The following is an 8695-nucleotide window of genomic DNA, read 5'->3' as shown; positions in this document are numbered from 1 at the left end:
ATGCCTTGCATCCATTGTCTTGCATGCATTGGGCTCGGCACATTATTCTAACTTGCATTGCTAGTTAAATACTTCTTTGAATACGTACTTAGACTGCATTTTATCAAACTGATTCATATGCCATATTAATAACCGAGCCTAGTAATTGCATATCGCATGTGTTGCACCACTCATATTACATAGTTAGGATCATGCATTTTTCTAACTCTTTTGTCTTTTTGGCTTGGAGTACTACGTAAGTTTTTACTCGCTTTAGCATATTGTATATTGATGTTGCCATGTTTAGCGTGCTTACCATGAGGCTAAGTGCTTATCTGATAAATTGTTTTGAATGCCTATGGATGAAGGCTAATTGCTTGAATTGGAATAATTTGAGTGATGTTCATATGCGATCACTTTTTCATATGATACATATTCGAAACAATTTTCAAAACAAACATGAATCAAGTGTTCCAATTCTTGCAAGTTAGTCTATACTTGTGTATGTGCGCATCACATAGTAATGGTAGCCTCATAAATCGGAACAAAAGCATATAATGTAAATAAGAATCACATCATGATTAGTAGAGGCTGATCTTTGATCGGGCGAGCAGGGGTGCTCAATTCATGATCTTCCCCTCTCGTACCTAAGTTCCCGAGCCGAGACAATCTTGGTGATAACGGACACGTGGCCTTTGGTACGAGTCATGGGTTTTCTAGATTTTTCAAAAATGTTTAGGTGGTGACTCTGTATCTAGCAAAGCAGTCTATTTTTGGCAATTTGATTCAAAATCGATCTTCTAAAGGATTTGTCGGATTTGGACTCTTTGGTGTTTATCTATTTCACATTGCACTTGTGAGATCAAATTTAGAACCGCGGGAATCCAATACTGTAGAGCTTATTCGTCTTCCAAAAGGGGGCACGAAAAGTTGAGCTACACCAACTCAACAGGAGGTTCACCTGCTCCAAGATGAACCTATCCCATGGGCCCAAGACATTATCCCATTCTTAGAACAGGGCGTCCTACCAAAGAATAAACAGGAGGCTGACAAGATCAGATCTCCGTCATCAAACTATTTTATTATCGATGGCATCTTATACAAACGAGGATTCTTATGCCCATTCCTCAGATGTCTAAATGCTGACCAAGCTACCTATGTAATGAGAGAAGTCCATGAAGGGGTTTGCGGTAACCATTCTGAAGGACGGTCCTTAGCTCATAAAATCCTTCGCATAGGCTACTTTTGGCCCACCCTCCACAGGACGCCACCGACTTTGTACTCAAGTGTGACAAATGCCAACACTTCACCAACATCGCACACATTCTTCTAACAGAACTGATCACGCTCAGTAACCCCTATCATTTCGCCAAGTGGGGCATCAATCTTGTCGGTCCATTACCGATCGACAGAGGCCAAGTAAAGTTCGATGTGGTCACCATCGATTACTTCACCAAGTAGGTAGAAGCGGAGCCTCTTGCCAAGATTATCGAGCATAATACAACCAAGTTCATTTGATAGTCCATTGTGTGCCGTTTTAGGGCCCGTCAAGCCATTGTCTCTGGCAACGGTAAGTAGTTATACAATGCCAAATTTAGAGAATTCTGTGCTAAACTTAACATCAAGACCTGTTTCTCCTCTCCTGGCCACCTCCAAGCTAACGGGCAGGTTAAAGTCATCAATTGCTCTCTGTTGAAAATAATCAAGACCAAGTGGGAAGCCGCCAAAGGACTCTGGGCAGACGAACTCTTAAATATGCTCTGGGCCTACCGAACGACAGCAAGAACTCCCACTGACAAAACCCCTTTTCGCCTAACATATGGCGCTGAAGCGGTCATCCCTGTGGAAATCGATCTTTCAATCCCTCAGATAATACACCTAAACATAGAACTACACAACGAGTTGCAACGGGCCAAGCTAGACTTGATTGAAGAACTACGAGAGTCGGCTGCTGTTAGGCTGGCTTCTTATCAAGAGCGAATGCAGAAACATTATAACGCAGAGTCAGACCCTGAGAATTCGTAGTGGGAGACCTAGTCTTACGAGAAGCCACTCTTGCCACCCAAAACCCGACCGAGGGCAAGTTAGCAGCTAAGTGGGAAGGACCTTACATCATCAAAACTAGACCTCGCCCAGGCACTTACTATCTCCAAGATATGGCGGGTAGAGACCTCCATCATCCATGGAACGCCGAGCACTTGAAGCGATATTTCTAGTAAAACGGCCTCTTCAGTTTTTTGTATGTCTCAATTGCTGTATGGTTCACTTTGTTGGTCAGAACACTTGCAACGGCATCTTCTGTATTTTGTATGGTTCAATTGTTGTGTGGTTTCACTTTGCTAGTCAGCACACTTATTCATTTTTTCCTTGCCATACAATGTATGAACTTATGATCGCATGACTATGCCTTAATGACAAAAATTTTCAATCCCCATTATGCGTGTTGTACCTTTTGGAAGAGCTCAGCCAAACTAAGCCTGAAGAACTCAGCCAGCCCGAGTCCACTAAGCCTCAACCAAACTGAGCTTGAAGAGCTCAGCCAACCTTTGTCAAGTAAGCCTCAGCTAGACTGAGCATTAAATGTCTTAGCCAAACCGAGCTTGAAGAGCTCAACCAAACTGAGCCTAAAGTGCTCAGCCAAACTGAGCCTAACAAGCCTCAGCAAGACTGAGCCCAGCGAGCCTTGACAAGACTGAGCCCAAAGTGCTCAACCAAACTGAGTCCAGCAAGCCTCAGCACGACTAAGCCCAATGTGTTCAACCAGACTGAGCCCAGCAAGCTTCACTCAAACTAAGTCTACTATATCTTCCAATTGACGTATGATGTATATACCATAATCATCACGTGTTTATTTATGCAATTTTCCCATTTATAAATCCAATTTTCATATCATCACATCTTTTTATTACAAATATTTCTTTGCAAAACGTTAAGTTGTTGATTGTTGAAGTCCCCACCCTATAAAGATTGCTTTCATAGTCCCCAAAATCTATTTTCGTCAACCAGACTGAGTCCAGCAAGCCTTAACACAACTGAGCCCAATGTGCTCAGCCAAACTGAGCCCAGCAAACTTCACTCAAACTAAGTGTACTATATCTTCCAATTGATGTATGATGTATATACCATAATCATCACGTGTTTATTTAGGCAATTTTCCCATTTATAAATCCAATTTTCATATCATCACATCTTTTTATTACAAAGATTGCTTTGCAAAATGTTAAGTTATTGATTGTTGAAGTCCCCACCTCGTAAAGATTGCTTTCATAGTGCCCAAAAATCTATCTCTGTCATTTCTTTCAAATCCAGACAACAGGCAAAACAGTTTATCTTTACAAAAGGCAACACAGAAATAATTTATTACTCCACCAACTAACAGAACAATTCTTTGTAATTCGGCACAAAACTTTTTCCAAACTCCAAATTTTTTTACACAAGAACAAGTTAAATCTTTACAACCACCCACAAAATATAAATCAATAAATAAAAACAAAAAATACAAAAATCCTTACAAACACAAGTATACAAGACTACTAACAGCACAACAATGTCTTCAATCCTCCCCACCCCCCTCTCCTTCCTCCCCACTGGACATTAGATCTTCTTCCTCAATACCCTCATCCAGGGGGGTCTGTGCGATGTCTCCCTCTCCTAGCCTTAGGAGCTTGGCGTCAATGCTTAAGAAGAGCTCTGCTGCCCTCCGTTGGCAGCTCATCCACCCACTATCCCAATACAGGCTCAGCTGATGCTTGTAAATGTCAGAATGTTGGAAGTTTTCTATTATCTCTGCCTTCATTTGCCCCTTCACCCGCTCAAATGCCACTGCATTCGAAGGCCCCGCCTCATCTCCTTCGCCTTTGGCCAGACTAGCAGCTACAACAGCATTTATAGCTATTTGGAATTCTGTCGACTGCTTGTATTGTTCCACAACTGCACCATAGAAGTCAGGGTAGGTAGCTCTCTCTGACAACAATGTTCTGCTTAGCTCAGCCGACTTTCCCCTCTCTTTCTCCAAAGCCTCCTTTGTGGCAGCGAGGCCTCTCTCTAACTCTACAATTCGTGCATCTGCGTCCTTTTTCTCCATCATAGTCTGATCACGTAATTCTTCGTTATTGGTCAGGGCCTCCTCCAACCTTTCGTTGGTAGTGGTGCAAGCTTCCTAGACCTCGCCAGTCTTTTTTTGCTCAGCTGCCAAGTTAAATTCCAGCATCACTACCTCACGGCGCACAACCTCTAATTCGGAGTTGGCTTGGTTCAGATCAGTATTCACGGTCGCCAATGTTGTAGCCACTTCTGTCTGTCCCATTGTAGCTCTCTCAGCCATGAACCCCTGCACCACTGCCAACACTTCCATGTTTTTAGCCTACTTAAAATACATCAGGCCTCTAGCACAGACACTTCATGACATTTTTCACCACTACCCTATCTCTGCATTCGCTGCCTTCAATTGTGCTTTGAGGGGCTCTATATCCATCCTTGCGCTCACTCTTTTGCCTAAGAGAACGGCTGCCAACGTCAGAGACTCCATTTACGATGAGTAGAAAGCCCTCATCAGCTCAGCCTTCCCAAACTTGGAAACGCCCCTCACGGCAACATCTTCTATTGTGCCCAACAAATGCTCTGACGCCGTTCGCGCTGTCAGTGACACCTCTAACGACTTCTATCCTTCAACTGACGACCGACCGATCATGACACTTAAATGGTGAATGGCGGTACCCTTGCCCCCCACGCTTGGGTCTACCCTAACACTACCCCCACGTGCCACGGCAGGGCGTCTCCCTTCTACATCATACCTTATCAACCCCTTCCCATTGGCTGAAGAGACGCCCACTACTGGCTCAACGCCACCCACACCTACTTCCTGCTCTGAAGGGTGCTCCACCATCTACTCACCGCATTTTCCTCCTCATTCCCCTTAAGTTCACTATTTTCGCCATCGGTGGGTCCTCCTCTCCTCTCTCAGTCACCATTCCAAGCCTTGGACCTCTCACTTTCTCCACTGTTTGTTTTGCCTCCCCTTTCTCCTCTTTGCCTTCCTCTCCTCTTTCCCCTCCCTTGGCGTCCTCTTTTTCTTCAACACTCGGTCCACTTCTACTTTGCTCCTTTCCTTGATCGGATCCACAGGCGCTTTCAGCGGCACAAATATTTCCCAGTCCCGCCCTTCTACACCTTTGGGACGCGGCAGGATAAACCTCATTTTGATCAGTTTCGGGGCAAGTCCCAACTCCTTCTCCTTGTACCTCTCAGCCGCCACCAGCACCCGTCGATCCTCTGCCTCTTGGGTTTTTCTCATGGCCCCTACCTCCTCAAGAGCGGGATCTCCCTCGAAGGGCTCTGGTCCTATATTCAAAGCGAACAACGCTAACGGCTTTACCAGGTCATCCCACTTCAACCTCGCATTCTCTTTTCAAGCCCTCACCTACTTCACCTTGCCCTCCGCCACTGCGTCCAACTTCGGTTCCAATGACTTTGTGAGGACTTTCCATATCGTCCGCACCCCTCTTCCACCATTCTCTGACACAAAAAACCACGTTGTTTGCAACCCTTCATAGACGAGGGCAATCCGACGACCAACCCCTTACTCGCCACTGCTTGCAAGGTCACCCAGGCCTCCTACTGGCCTGAGGTTTTGTAACATGAGAAAAATTCCTCCATCGTCATCGCCTTCTTATCGGTCGCCCGTGGCCAGGAGATCGCACATGCTAACAAGATCTTCCATGCGTTCGGCATCAACTGGCCAGGCGCTACCTCTAGTTGGTTCAGCACCTCCACCACGATTTGTGGCATGGGCAATCTCAAACCTCCTCGGAGCGCCTCTTCATAGAGTGTAAACTCTGAAAGACTCACATCTGATGTCCTCTCTTTCCCTAACGGCAGCCTCAACTCCACCTCCGTCAGAATTTGGTATTTCAACCACAACTCCTTCAGATCTTCTAGCGTCAACATCGATTTATCTGCCTTGGTGTACCAATGGTTGGGGGCCATTTGACTTACAGGTTAAGCAGCCGATATCATTGTCGTTGACATGTGTCGTGGTGGTCTCTCCCCCATTTTTTCCCCCAGCCTCTCTAACCTATATTCCTCCGCTAGGGCAATACCATCGTCATCTCTTAAAGCGTCATACGTCAGTGTCAGAGTCCTTTCTTCTGCCATCCCGCTCACATTTCTGTAAATCGCTTCGGCCACAGGGGCAAGAAACCTCGCAACGTGCAACAATGGTGAATCACACGAAATGAACAAGGTCAACTTTGGGATCTCTCAGTTTCTCGTGATTAGATACGTAAATCGCACCAGCCCAAACGTCCAAGGTTTGCCTGTGTTCGACGGATTGTAATTGAACTTCGCCAATTTAAAACTCAATCGCCAAAATAAAACCCCATTTTAAAAAACCCCCGCTATAAACAACCCTTTCACTTTCCCTTAACAATACTATATTTTTATCAAACGGTGTTGATCACTTCACGCGCACCCACGTGCTACGCCACCATCATTAACTATCTTTTCCTTTTTCGTCTTTTCCACTTCACATCATCACGTGCATTTTTGACCCTCGAGCCTCATGCCCATCAATGCCCCTCCATTGTCGGTCGGCTTTCCCTGTACTCGGCCTCCTTCCCAGTCAACCAGCTTGACGGTCTTCTCTCACGCACAACCACTTTTACGGTCGACTAGCCTGCCGGTCATTCTCCACACTTGGCCACCTTCACGGTCGGCCAGCCTGAGGGTCATTTTTCCCAATCGGCCATTTTTGCGGTCGGCCAGCCTGATGGTCATTCCCCACGCTCAGCCATCTTTATAGTTGGCCAGCTTGACGGTTATCCTCCCGATCAGCCACCTTCGTGATTGGTTGGCCTGACGGTCATTCTTCATGTTCAGCCATCTTGACGATCAACCACTCTCCTAGAAGCGCCCCGCCACTTCCCTTGCCCCCACCCGACCTTGGGGGACTACCTCCCACACTCTTATTCCCTTCGTTGGACTAAAGTTGCACTTGGAAATAGGGGACTACTGATACTAATGGGCACCCAAGAGAGCCCTACCCACGAATCAAGGCCCAACTCACAGCCCATGTATTAAAGCCCAGTAACTCTGAGAAATCAATATTGGGCCAAGACCAATAGCATTCAAACATTGTCAAGTAGAGGCCTAGCCACGTAAGTAGACAAAGATCCTACAAAGTTATTGCACCCACACATCAGCCATTTAATGAGGCCTTCGTAGCATTCAATACGGCAACCCTTTTACGCCGGAAAAGGCAGGTTCACCATGAATGATATCAACTAGGCTATAGACTTTCAGCTAACAAGATAGCTTGGAATGGACAAGAAAATGATGAGCAAAGGATATAATGAAGTTTTTGAGATACATCGAGGTTAGGTTCTCTATCTCATTCTCTCTCTCTCTCTTTAGCCAATCAAGCTCTAACCTAAATTGATCGTCGAAGTGTCCGTTGGGGGATTATCTTTCCCTTTGGACCTTTTGTAGGCACGCTTTGAGGACACAAAGGCCAACAAACCCGTTCGAAGCGTGGATCAGTCCGACCCACCCACCATTGAAGTTATTGCATTATCAGAAACTATGGAAAGCCTTGTCATCAACAATCCTATGGTCCTTATGGAAACTTAGGAATGAAAGTGCTTTTACGAAGGCTATACCAAATACAAGGGAGTTTATGTGAACTAATAAAAATTAGAGTTGCATTATGGTTGAAAGCTTCACTAAGGATTAGAAGTTTTCAGTCAATTATGTCATTTTTAATTTTAACCAAGTAAGGATCTGCATTGGTGGGGGCTGAATTTTGGACTACTATGGGAGCTGAGTTATAGAGGTGATACAAGGAAATGCGTAAGGTGTGGCTGCCTTTGGTTCTCCATCAACTTGGGGGATGCATTTGTTTTGTTTTGTGTTCTTCTTCCTTTTTTCTTTGTTGGTTTCTCACCAATCTCTTGGCTTGAACTAGCACATGATTGAGTATCTTCCTTAGTGCCAACCTAGTTGGGATTAGGTAGTGTACACTAATGCTTTTTACTTGTCTCTTCCTTTATTGATGTATCACTATAAGAATTCGCACTTTTGCCGACTAAAAATTTGGTCGGAAAAAGTCCATTTTTAGTCGGCAAAAGTTATCCGTGACTAATTTTTTTGGTCGCCACTTTGGTCACCAATTGAGGGTCGCGGAAAGTAATTAGCGACTAAAAAATTTTTTAGTTGCGAAAAAGTTATATTTGCCGACTAAATTTTTGGTCGCTAAATATATAATTACTGCGACAAATCCATTTAGTAGCTAAAACACTTTAGTCGCGAAAAGTCATATTTTTCTGACCAAACATGTTAGTAGCCAATTCACACATTCAACGACCAAATAGTTTGGTTGGCAATATTAATATTCAAGAAATTACACTTTTGCCGACTAAAAATTTGGTCGGCAAAAGTCCATTTTTAGTCGACAAAAGTCATTCGCAACCAATTTTTTTGGTCGTCAATTGAGGGTCGGTAAAAGTAATTGGCGACCAAAACTTTTGTTAGACGGGAAAAAGTTAGATTTGCCGACTAAATTTTTGGTCGCTAAATATATCATTACCGCGACTAATTCATTTAGTCGCTAAAACACTTTGGTCGCGAAAAGTGATATTTTGCCGACCAAATATGTTTGTCGCCAAAAGCAAAAAATCAGCAACCAACTATTTTCGTTGCCAAAAGTTGAGGAATCGCCAAC

This window comes from Camellia sinensis, chromosome 1 (assembly GCF_055761805.1).
Source record: "Camellia sinensis isolate YWXY chromosome 1, ASM5576180v1, whole genome shotgun sequence".
NCBI classification, from domain to species: domain Eukaryota; kingdom Viridiplantae; phylum Streptophyta; class Magnoliopsida; order Ericales; family Theaceae; genus Camellia; species Camellia sinensis.
Note: the sequence above shows the minus strand (reverse complement) of the source record.